We start from the raw sequence: 12479 nt of genomic DNA on the forward strand, positions 1-12479 counted from the left end.
TATAATGGCAAATAACATTTTTTTTTAAGGAAAGTAAATACAGGTAAGAGGAAAAAGAGGCCACTATTGTTTTCTAAAGAAATAGCTGAAAAGGTAGGAGAAAAAGTTAGCATTTATAGACTGCAAGAGATTTCAGAAAGAGGAAGACAGTGATAATATCTGGAAAAGCTAGGAGAAGCAGTGAAAGTAGTCAGGAATGCAAAAACTCAAATTGAAGAAAAAATAGCAAATTTGGTAAAACAGGTGGACAAGACTTTATTTTAGATAGAAGGAAGTGGCATTTTGAGACTATGCGGTGAAGGGTATGAATATGTAGAGGCTAATTAAGAAAAGCAAAATTGCTTATCAAATATTTCTGTTCAGTGGTCATTAAGGAAGGGCCAGAAGCAGGGCCACATAAAATAAACACAAATAAGATTGGAAATGCGATAAACCTCAATCAATTTTCAGAGACATGCATTCATGAGGAGCTATCTTAACTTAAAGTAGGATGAGGCAATGAGACTGGAAGGGATACATCCAAGGGTACTAAGGGAACTTACAGAAGTTCTGGCAGCTCTGCTGGCTGAACCTTTCAATGCTTCTTTGTAGTCGGGAATAGACTTGGAGGACTGGAGATAGGTGGATGAGGTTCCTAGTCATAGAAGTGGAAGTAAGGAGGAAGCTGGGAACTACAGACTTCAATAGTGAGCAAATTAATGGAATAGCTGCTAAAACAGAGGATAATGGAATTTCTGGAATCCAATGGATTGTAAGATCTGACGCAGCATAGTTTTACCAGATATCAATCTTCTCAGATGAATCTGATCAATTTATTTGACTGAGTGATCAGAGAGTTGGATCATGGGAGAGCACTAGATGTAGTGTACTTGATTTCAATAAGGCCTTTGACACAGTTCCTCATAGATGACTTATAAATAAATTGAGTGACCTTGTTATAGGCCCTAGAATGACTGACTGGGTTAGAAACTGGTTGAGTGTGAGGAGACAAAGGGTAGTGGTAAATGGAGTTCCGATGAGAGGGGCATCTCTAGCAATGAGCCTCAGGGATCGGTCTTTGGACCAGTTCTTTTCAACATTTTTGTGAGTGACATTATAGAAGGATTGTTGGGAAAGGTTTATGTTTTTGATGATAATACCAAAATGTATAACAGGGTAGACAGTCAAGAATGTGTGGAAAATATGAGAAGGGATCCAGCAAAGTTTGAGGAATGGTCTATGGTTTGGCAGCTAAGGTTTAATATTAAAAATTGCAGAGTTATGCATTTAGGTTGCAAGAACCCAAGGGAGAGGTACAGTATTGGGGTAAATTTCTTCTAAGCATGACAGAAAAGCAGGAACTGGGGATTATTGTATTTAATGAACTTAAGGTGGCCAAACAGTTGGATAAAGCGATGGCAAAAGCCAGGAAGATGATTGTCTGCACAAAAACAGGAATGCTCAGCAGAGAAAGGGAGGTGATACTGCCCCTATATAAGTCCCTGGTGAGACTTCATTTGGAATACTATGTACAATTCTGGAGACCACATCTTCAAAAGGATATAAACTAGTTGGAGTTGGTCAAGAATGTGGCTACTAAAATGGTCAGTTGTCTTTGTTCTAAAGTATAAAGCATATGTGGACAGACTTAAAGATTTAAAAATGTATACCCTAGATGAAAGGTGAGATAGGGGAGATATGATAGAGACATTTAAATACCTCAAAGGTTTCCATGCACAGGAGGCAAGCCTCTTTCAGTGGAAAAGAGGCTCTAAAACAAGGGGTCATGGGGTTAGGGTGAAATGGGTAGACTCAGAGAGGGTTCTAGATGCATGGAACACACTACCAGTTAAGGTGGTGGAGACAAAAATAGTATTTGAAATCAATAAAGCATGAGATAAATATAGGGGGTCTCTGAAATAGTGATAATAATTGTAGACCTAAATTAGGTAGGCTATAAGGTCCTTTTCTGCCATCACATTTCTATGTTTCTATGTTTGAAATTCCTTTGTGCCCTCTTTCCTCATTTACTGTCCAGCTAAATTTTGTCTGGTCAAATTTTAGCCCAACAAAAATTTAGCTGGACAAAAAGAGGTATTGGTGGGAGCATTCCAGGGGAGTGGTCAAACTTTGGCTGATTAGTGTTAGGATTTGTATGTGGGCCCTTTGGCCGAGGTGAGGGATGGTACCGCCCAGGGGAGGAGCCCTGCTGAGCCTCACCGTCAGGAGGCAGAGTCTCGGCTGCAGGATGATATACAGCAGAGGTAGAGAAGGAGAGAGGGTAACCCCAGGAGGCGGGCCACGGAGCAACAGCGCAGATGCTGACATCAGACTCAACTTGGATGACTTGAGTCAGGCAATAGCTGCGGCACCACCCGAGGAGCGAGGGTGCCGGGAGATAGTTACAGTCACTGAAGTTACACTGGGTCCGTAGAGATGGTACACAAGAGGGTTCCTCGGTGGGAAATCATGGTAGTCTTCCACAAAGCAGGGTACACCGGTGACGGTTCCTCTAGCGATATCACGGCATGGGTCCGCAGAGCAGGGTAGACCCAGAGATGGTTCCTCTAATTGATATCGCGGCAATGGTCTGCAGAATGGGGTACACCAGAGAGGATTCCCACGTAGATATCACAACAGGGGTCCACAGCGTAGTTACTCACAGCAACTGCAAGTAGTAGTTCCTTAGAAAACCTCAGGAAGCGAGGCAGGCAGGAGTCCAGGTGAAAGGCCCTCCGAGGAGCGGATAGCTAAGAGATAAGAAGGGCCCCCGAGGAGTGGGTACCCGATAGTCTCACACCACGGAAGCAGGAACCAGAACAACGCTGAAGTAAGAGTGGGTAGATACAGCAAAGTGAACTCGTTGCCAAGTCACTGGCTTTCTGGGCTGGCAAGCTTAAATATTGAAGGCGAGTGACGTCATCTGATGGGGACGCCCCTGAGGTTCCCGCCATGACATGATTAAAGCAGGTCGGGGGAGCGCGCGTGCGGGCCTAGGGAACCCCGAGTGTAAGATGGCGGTCGGCAGCTTCCATGCTGCTCAGGTAGGCCCGGGAATAGAGACTGGAAGGCCGGTGGTAGCTGGCAGAGGCCGCGAGTTCGCCCAACGGAGCCAAAACAGTAAAAAAAAAAGAAAAAGAGCTGAGCAGCAGTGGTCACAGCCATTTGCGGCCGTGGAGCATAACAATTAGTACTGATATCCACTGCTGGCCAGCCAAATTTACCTGAGAAACATTGGACTTTCAAATGGCAGACCTCAATTTTACGTTACCCACACGTTTTTGACCGAATATTGGCTCAGGTCAATACAGTAAAGTGCGGCCACGGTTACCCTGCTTCTAACCCGCTTTCTACTCACAATTTGGCCGCGTTAGTCCAACCTGCGATTCACTAACCCTTTTAACCCATCCTTACCGCCTCTTTAAATCAACGGGAAACCCCTTCCGGGCACGGCATGTATATGAGATGTAAACGATCGGATTAGCTATTCCCTCCCATACAGTAACGCATGCCCCGATTATCGCTTTTTAAACCTGCAGTTTTGCCGCGCGTTTAACCTGCTAACTTACTGCCTACCCTTACCTCTGCATTAGAGTACAGGGAAGATGGGGAACCAGCCTCAGATGCCTTTGCCCGGTTTTGAGGCAAGGGCCTACTGTACGCGTATCCTCTACTCCCACTGGTGAGGAACACTCTTGTGAAGCTCCAGCAGGACAGGGGCACCATGATCCTGGTTGCCCCATATTGGCCGTGACAAGTCTAGTTCCCAATCCTGTGCGATCTATCGATCAGGGAGCCCATATGCTTGGGCACCTCCCCCAACCTCATCACGCAGGACCAGGGCAGATTGCGCCACCTGAACCTCTGCTCACTGGCCCTCACTGCTTGGATGTTAAAGGGTAGTCTTACAGTCCCTTGATCTCTCTGATAAGGTGTCGCAGGTACCAGTGGCTTCCCGAAAGGCTTCCATCAGAAAGTCTTACCTGTTGAAGTGGAGAAGGTTCTCCATCTGGTGTGAGGTAAAGGGTCTAGACCCTTTCTCATGCTCCGTTCCATGACTACTGGATTATCTATGGTTCCTCTCGGAGTCTGGGCTACAGACTACCTTGATCCAAGTCCACCTGAGTGCTATCAGCGCATTTCACTGGGTAATAAGTGGTGAACCCATTTCTGTACAGCCCTTGGTGGGCTGCTTAATGAGGGGCCTGTTGCATCTAAAGCCCCCTCTGTGTCCTCCTGTTGTGTCCTGGGACTTCAACGTGGTACTAGCGCGGCTCAAGCAGCCTCCTTTTGAGCCTATGTGCTCCTGCGAGCTTAAACATCTCAGCTGGAAAGTCATTTTCCTGGTTGCGGTCACCTCTGCTCACAGGGTCAGTGAGCTTCAGGCATTAGTGACATATCCACCCTATACAAAATTCTTTCATGACAAGGTGGTTCTATGCACTCACCATAAGTTCCTGCCTAAAGTGGTGACTGATTTCCTTCTCAATCAGTCCATCGTTTTGCCCACCTTCTTTCTGAGGCCCCATTCCCATCAGGGTGAATGGGCTCTGCACAGCCTGGAGTACAAGTGTACTCTTGCCTTTTATCTTTAGCACACAGTGGCCCATAGGCAGTCCACACAGCTCTTTGTCTCCTTTGATAAAAACAGGCATTGCGGTGGGCAAGCAGACCCTGTCCAACTGGTTGGCAGACTATATAGCCTTCTGCTATGAATAGGCGAGTCTTCCGCTTGGAGGCCACGTCAAGGCGCACTCAGGGTCATGGCAGCATCAGTGGTGCACTTTTGTGCGGTCCCCATCACTGAGATCTGCAAGGCTGTCATGTGGAGCTCCCTGCACACGTTCACCACCTATTACTGTTTGGACAAGGATGGTCAACATGACAGTACCTTTGGCGAGTCTGTCCTTCGTAATCTGTTCCAAACATAAGAACCCAACTCTCCCTACCTAGGTCTCAGTATAGGGTTCGTGCTGCTTCCTGTTACATTTACTCAGTCAATATTGGGGTAACTGAAATCTCCCATTATTACTGCACTATCAATTTGGTTAGCTTCCCTAATTTCTCTTAGCATTTCATCATCTGTCTCATCATTTTGGCCAAGTGGATGGTAGTATACTCCTATCGCTATATTCTTTCCTGACACACATGGGATTTCTACCAATAAAGATTCTATTGTGCATTTAGTCTCTTGCAGCATCTTTATCCTGTTGGGCTCTCTTCCATCCTGCACATGAAGCACCCCCCCCCCCCCCCCCAAGTTCTCCTCCCTAACATTGTGATATTATTTGTACCCTGGTATAGCACTATCCCATTAGATATCCTCCTTCTACCATGTCTCTGAGATGCTAATAAAATCTAACTCATCATACAATACTATACACTCTAACTGTCCAGTCTTATTTCTTACACTTTTGGCATTGGCGTACAGACATTTCAAAGTGTGTTTTTGTTTGTATTAACAACAACCTGCTTTTCAGTTTACAAGGATAATTTGGAATCTTTTAGCTCAGGTGATTCTTTACTTATAAGCATATGGACTACTTTTGCTTTTATTGTAACATCTCTATTGGGATGACCTAACTCTCCTGCTTCATTAAGATCCTTCGAAGATACCTCTCTCCAAATTATGAGCTACTGAGTGACTGATGGCTTTCCCCTTTGTTCTAGTTTAAAAGCTGCTCTAACTCTTTTTTAAAGGTTAGCGCTAGCAGCCTAGTTCCATCCTGGTTAAGGTGGAGCCCTTCCCTTCGGAAAAGACTTCCCCTTCCCCAAAAGGTTCCCCGGTTCCTTACAAAACTGAATCCATCTTCCTTGCACCATTGTCTCATCCACGCACTGAGACTCCGGAGTTCTGCCTGCCTCTGGGGACATGCATATGGAACAGGGAGTATTTCTGTTTTCTACCTAAGAGCCTAAATTTGGCTTCCAGAACCTCCCTCCCACATTTTCCTATGTATTGGTGCCCACATGTGGGATGTAAGCAAAGAGATGCCGAAAGTCCTCAAAAATGTTTATTAGTAAAACAATAATTCCATGAATGCATCTCTTTGCTTACATCCCTCACGGCTTTCTTAGACGACTTCCTTCTTGTTTTTTGGTGCCCACATGTACCATGACAGTCAGCTCCTCCCTAGCACTGTCTAAAATTTATTTAGGTGATGCATGAGGTCCATAACCTTCACATTAGGTAGGCATGATACCAAGTGATCCTCATGCCTACCAGCCACCCAGCTATCTGAATTCTTAATAATTGAATCATCAACTGGCATGATCGACTTAATCCTTCCTTCCTGGACAGCAGCCTTAGGAGACACATCCTCAGTGTGAGAGGACAATGTATCACCTGGAGAGCAGGTCCTTGCTACAGTATCACTTCCTGCTGCACCAAGTTGATACTCTTTGACCAGGAGACCTTCCTTCTCCAAGGCAGCACCAGGGCTGCCAGACTGGAGTTGGGACTTAGCTACTATGTCCCTGAAGGTCTAATCTATAAACCTCTGTCTGCCTCAGCTCCTCCAAGTCTGCCATTTTAGCCTCTAGAGATTGGACTTGATATCTGAAATCTAGGAGCTCTTTGCATAGGGTGCACACATACAACCTCTCACTAGTGGGTAAAAACTCATACATGTGACATTTGATGCAGAAGACTGGAGGCCCTCCTCCTTGCTGCTGGATTGCTGCCTTCATCTTAATTTTAAGTTCTTAGTTAAGATTAGGTTGCTAAGGGAGTAGGAATGTGTAAATAAGAATCCTTTAATTTTATTGGTATATTCACTATTAATCTGATAATGACCTGCAACGGGATAATTAAACTCTTGATAAGGCCAGGGGAAAGCCTGTGTTTTAGATGAAAGGCTGATTGATTTTTAATGGGAAAGTGTCTTCTGCTTATAAATCAAAGGATGAGCTGGGGTGGGTGGAAGGGAGGTAAAGACAAATACATACAGATTCTAAGCATTTATCTACCTTTTGGCTAGCTTTTTATAACAAACATACAAACTAATTCTTTTTTTTCCTTTTGGCTAGCCTTTTATTCAAACATACAACCTCTAAGCCTTTACCTACCTTTTGGCTAGCTTTTTATAACAAACACACAAACTCTAAGCCGTTACCTATCTTTTGGATTGTGTTGGTTTTTTTTAAACAAACTCAAAACACTCATTAAAGAGTATACCCCAACAGTTTACTTCTCCTCAAAACTTTTTAAGATCTAAAATTTTCCAAAACAATACTTACCAATCCTCTTCAACCACCAGCAAGATGTTGGAGGATTTTGAAGAAGAGAGAAGCAGTGCTCCATGGCAGTGGCTGCTAGGAAAAGGCTGGAAATATAACTGAAGGTATGTGTTTACTTTCATAATGTATTTACTTTTAGCTGCATAGAAAGAGGCATTTCAGGGGCATTTGCAATCCACTTGAATACTGTGTACAATTCTGGTCGCCGCATCTCAAAAAAGATATAGTTGCGATGGAGAAGGTACAGAGAAGGGCAACCAAAATGATAAAGGGGATGGAACAGCTTCCCTATGAGGATAGGCTGAAGAGATTAGGGATGTTCAGCTTGGAGAAGAGACGGCTGAGGGGGATATGATAGAGGTCTTTAAGATCATGAGAGGTCTTGAATGAGTAGATGTGACTCGGTTATTTTCACTTTCGAATAATAGAAGGACTAGGGGGCATTCCATGAAGTTAGCAAGTAGCACATTTAAGACTAATTGGAGAAAATTCTTTTTCTGTCGACGCACAATAAAGCTCTGGAATTTGTTGCCAGATCATGTAGTTAGTGCAGTTAGTGTAGCTGGGTTCAAAAAAGGTTTGGATAAGTTCTTGGAGGAGAAGTCCATTAATGGCTATTAATCAATTTTACTTAGGGAATAGCCACTGCTGTTAATTTCATCAGTGGCATGGGATCTTCTTAGTGTTTGGGTAATTGCCAGGTTCTTGTGGCCTGGTTTTGGCCTCGGTTGGAAACAGGATGCTGGGCTTGATGGACCCTTGGTCTGACCCAGCATGGCAATTTCTTATGTTCTTATGTTCACTCATATTCACTGAATTTCCAAAAATGCATGCATGACTTAGAAAAGCCATTAACATGCCTAACTTATGCCACGCATTATGAAATGCCTAAAGCTATGCACATACTTTGAGTCAAATAACAATCAAATATTCAGTTACAATGTGCATACTTTTGCAGTTAGGCATCCCATTGAAAACTGACCCAGTAAGATAAAAATACAGTGCAAAATCTCCAACCCATTGCTTCCTCTGTGATTGCTGTATATTTATTATTGATTTGACATACCAAAGATAATGCAAGAAAATATAATTCTACACTGCTGCTAATACAGGTCTGTATGAAGTGGAACATACAGAATCTATGCAGGCACTGGCAGGGAAATATAGGACCTGAGCTTTGCAAGTGTTCCTTAGAACCTTTGAACAATACTTTTGTCCTTTAATTCTCTTTCTACCTTTCACTTCTTTCCTTGATACCATCTCTTGCTTTCATGTTTAGTTATTTTATGGAAACATTAATAACTATTGATGCATAGCTGGCATGTTTATTATACTGCAGAAAGAATGGAAATGTAGCAAAAGAATGAGACTGAATGTACAATAGCATATAGAAAACTGGGAATTCAAATTTTTTCTAAACTTTTATGACAGTAGACACAACCTTGAGCTCTATCAATCTTTTTCTCTTATTCTGTCTATTCAGTACTGTGATTTGCATATTAACATTAGATCTAAACTACTACATCCAAAAGCAGAAGCTCTTGGGTTATAAATCTCATGTTCTCTGTCCTTTATAATAGTGATTAGAACCAGCCTTCAGCTTCTGCCCCTTTTTTCTAAAGATCTATCACCAACAGGATGAATATACATTAAGAAGAACTGCAGGTAACAAAAGTTAATATACAGGCCTGGATTTGTCAATAGGCACACTAGACCTGTGCCTAGGGCAGCAAAAATCTGGAGGAGGCAGCAGGCTGGCTGAAGATTTACTGCCTTACAGCTGTGCTAAATCTCACTCGGAAGAGAACATCTCTCTGCTTCCTGAAACAGCCCCTCCTAGGCAATTTGCAGGGAACAAGAGAGGATGGGTGAGCCTGTAACAGAGAGAACAAGGGATCATTTTGAGGAGTTTCCAGAGACTGAATAGGGATCACTGGGGGATGACAGGGGATCAGCTGGAGGCTGTGTGAAAGAGAGAGGGGAATGGGGGGAGGGAGGCAGTGATGTGCGAGAGAGAAGGGATTGGCATTGGGTGTATGGGTGTCTGTACCAGATTGGGTGAGAAGTTAGAGAAGGGATGCAACGGAGAGCAGGACCAGAGCACAGTAATGACACCTGCCTCCTCCTTATTCCCTCCATTGCTCCCTCCTCACAGCAATTCACGTCCTCTCTTTTTTGATCTTGGATTTTATCTCCCAAATCTAGGAACTTCCAATCCTTCCTACCTTTCCCTTCTTGCCAGGTCCTGGAATTACCCCTTGACACCTCCTACTCTCTACTCATCTTCCTCAATCCCAAAACTTCCCTCCCTCTCCAGCCTCATTTTCCTTCACAGGTTCCTAATCCCTGCCCCTTCACCACTATTCCCTATATTCAGTCGTCTCTCCTCCTCTTCTTATTTCTGGTCCTCCTCCCTTCCTCTCGCTGTTCCTGGAACTCTCACTCTTTTCCTCTTCCTATCCCTTGAGATCTCTTTTCCTCACTCAGTAAAAGAAAAATAAATTATACAGACACTAGCAAAGTTTATAATGTAATATAAAAGATGGAAATTTGATCAGTGGACTTCATAATTTTCACATTATTGTCACAGAATCTATCCCTGAGCCACAGCAATATATTCTGGGGCTGTGCCTTAGACCTAGTCCCTGTTGTCTGACTTTACTGAGGGAGAAGGGGGTGGGGTGCGACAGAATCTTATATCTGACACTGGTATTATAACATATGTGATGTAATCTGACTAGCTGAGTGTTACGCGCCCCGCCCGCGGCCGTCCCGCACATGGGTCCGCTCACCTGCATAGTTCCTCAGCGGGTCCCGGGAAGACCTCCCTCACGGTGGTTGCTTCATGGAATGCTTCCTGGAAAGCCCCCTAGAAGGACTAGGGGGCATTCCATTAAGTTAGCAAGTAGCACATTTAAGACTAATCGGAGAAAATCCTTTTTCACTCAACGCAGAATAAAGCTCTGGAATTTGTTGCCAGAGGATGTGGTTAGTGCAGTTAGTGTAGCTGGGTTCAAAAAAGGTTTGGATAAGTTCTTGGAGGAGAAGTCAATTAACGGCTATTAATCAAGTTTACTTAGGTAATAGCCACTGCTATTAATTGCATCAATAGCATGGGATCTTTTTAGTGTTTGGGTAACTGCCAGGTTCTTGTGGCCTGGTTTGGCCTCTGTAGGAAACAGGATGCTGGGCTTGATGGACCCTTGGTCTGACCCAGCATGGCAATTTCTTAAGTTCTTATATATGTTATGTTGTTTTTTTACTGTTTTATGTACAATGCAATTGCGGAGTTTCGTTCTATGTACACCGTCGTGATATCTCTGATGAGCGGCGGTATATAAAAACCATTAAATAAATAAATAATAATAAATAAATAATGTAGGCCCCGGCGGTCCGCGGTGGCGGTCGCTGGGCCTTCCACTGCGCGCCAGGCCTTTCGCCGAGGTTCGGCATCTTCCTCCATGCTAGCCACGCCCATACACACGCGTGGCCTGCCCCAATTCTTGTAGGGCTGAGGGCGGGACCGGGTTCCGTGGCACACCCTGATTGAGCTACGATATAAGGAAGTTCTTGACTGCACTTCCTTGACTTGGCAATCTGCTAGATTGTCTTCGTGTTTGTTCCTGCTTGTTCCTATTCTCGTTCCAGGATCCTTCTGTTCCAGTTCCGTTCCTGACCTGTTCCTATATCCTCATTCCTGAGTCCTGTCTGTTCCTGTGTTCGTCTATCTTCCTTCCCAGGTAGTACCCTCAGACTGACTTCTGGTACTGACCTCGGCTTGTTCTTGATCTGTCTGTCTGCCTGCCGCCTACCTCAAGACCCAGCCTGTTCCTGATCTACTCGTCTGTCTGCCGCCTGCCTCAAGGACCTCAGCCTGTTCCTGATCTACTCGTCTGTCTGCTGCCTGCCTCAAGGACTTCGGCTTGCCTCTGACTACATCTGACCTCCAATATCTGACCCTTGCTTCGGTGACCCCTCCTTAGACTGATCTTTGGACATTGACCTTTCACCTGCCTGACCACACTTCCAGATTCTGGCTCTGTTCCTCGCCTTGTCATTACCAACTCTGTTCTGGTTCTCCTTGCTCCAGCTCAAACCTGACTGCGCTCCTTCTCTGTCTGTAGGCACGCTGGACTATCATTCTCCTAGGAGACCCTGGAGACCCACCTAAGTCCAAGCTGCCCGGGTTCCTACGGGCTCCTCCCGGGGGGACCTCGGGCTTCCAGTGGTAAAGCTCTACCTAGCCTCTGTCTCCTTCAGTGCTCCATCCCCTGGGGCCAGTTACCTCCTGTTTCCTTGCAGGAACCATTCCACCCTTGCCCCAGGCCAAGGGTCCACCCCCGAGCGCAACACTGAGTATCACAGCAGATCTTCCTACTTGCTGATTCACTGTTGTGGGGTGAGTTGTGGGACTTAGGTGGACCTTTGAGAGGTCAGGGAGATGGAGCAAGGGCTGACTGGAGCTTCGCCCTGGAAGTCCGCGGTCCCCTCGGGAGGAGCCCGTAGGGACCCGGGCCTCTGGGACTTAGGCGGGCCCTTGGAGACGGTAGTCTAGAAGGATTCCTAGGTCGAGTGCCAAAAGGTCGTCGTTCACCAGTCCGAGGTCACACACCGAGGGATCACCACTTGCCAGTCCAAAGTCACAAGACAGGGAATCACCGCTTGCCAATCCGAAGTCGTACACCAGAGAATCACCGTAAGCCAATCCGAAATCAGGAACCGGGAACACCAAGACGAAACAGGAACAAGATCCAAAGCTCAAGAACTCACCGAAGTAAGCAGACCTGACTAACCAAGAATTTGCCAAGTCACTGGATGAGCAGAGGAAGCTTCCTTTTATACTTCCCCTGCTCAAGCTGATCAGGAACAGATGGAGCTAGTTAAAGGGATTAGGTCCCTTTAAATCTGTCGAGGAGGCGTGGCCTTGTTCCTAAGGATGGCGGCGGCCATCTTGGATTTTCCCCCACGGAGGAGAGATGCTGCTGGATGCTGCGAGGGGGGAGCAGGACAGCTCCCCCTGCAGCGAGCAGCACCGGAGGCCGCGCGGGAGCGACGGTCCGAACTGGAGCCCTCCCCTGGGGCTCCTGTGGCGAAAGAACGCCGTGGATAAGGTAGGGGGCCGCGGTCGTGGGGCGCCACGACCGCGGAACACAACACTAGACCTCTCACATTGGTCATCAATCTATCATAGAGGAGGAGCAAATAGAGAAAAAGAAGAAATAATCTACTAAGTAAAAGTATAATACATATTGGATTTATAG

This window comes from Rhinatrema bivittatum, chromosome 1 (genome assembly GCF_901001135.1).
Source record: "Rhinatrema bivittatum chromosome 1, aRhiBiv1.1, whole genome shotgun sequence".
Taxonomy (NCBI): Eukaryota; Metazoa; Chordata; class Amphibia; order Gymnophiona; family Rhinatrematidae; genus Rhinatrema; species Rhinatrema bivittatum.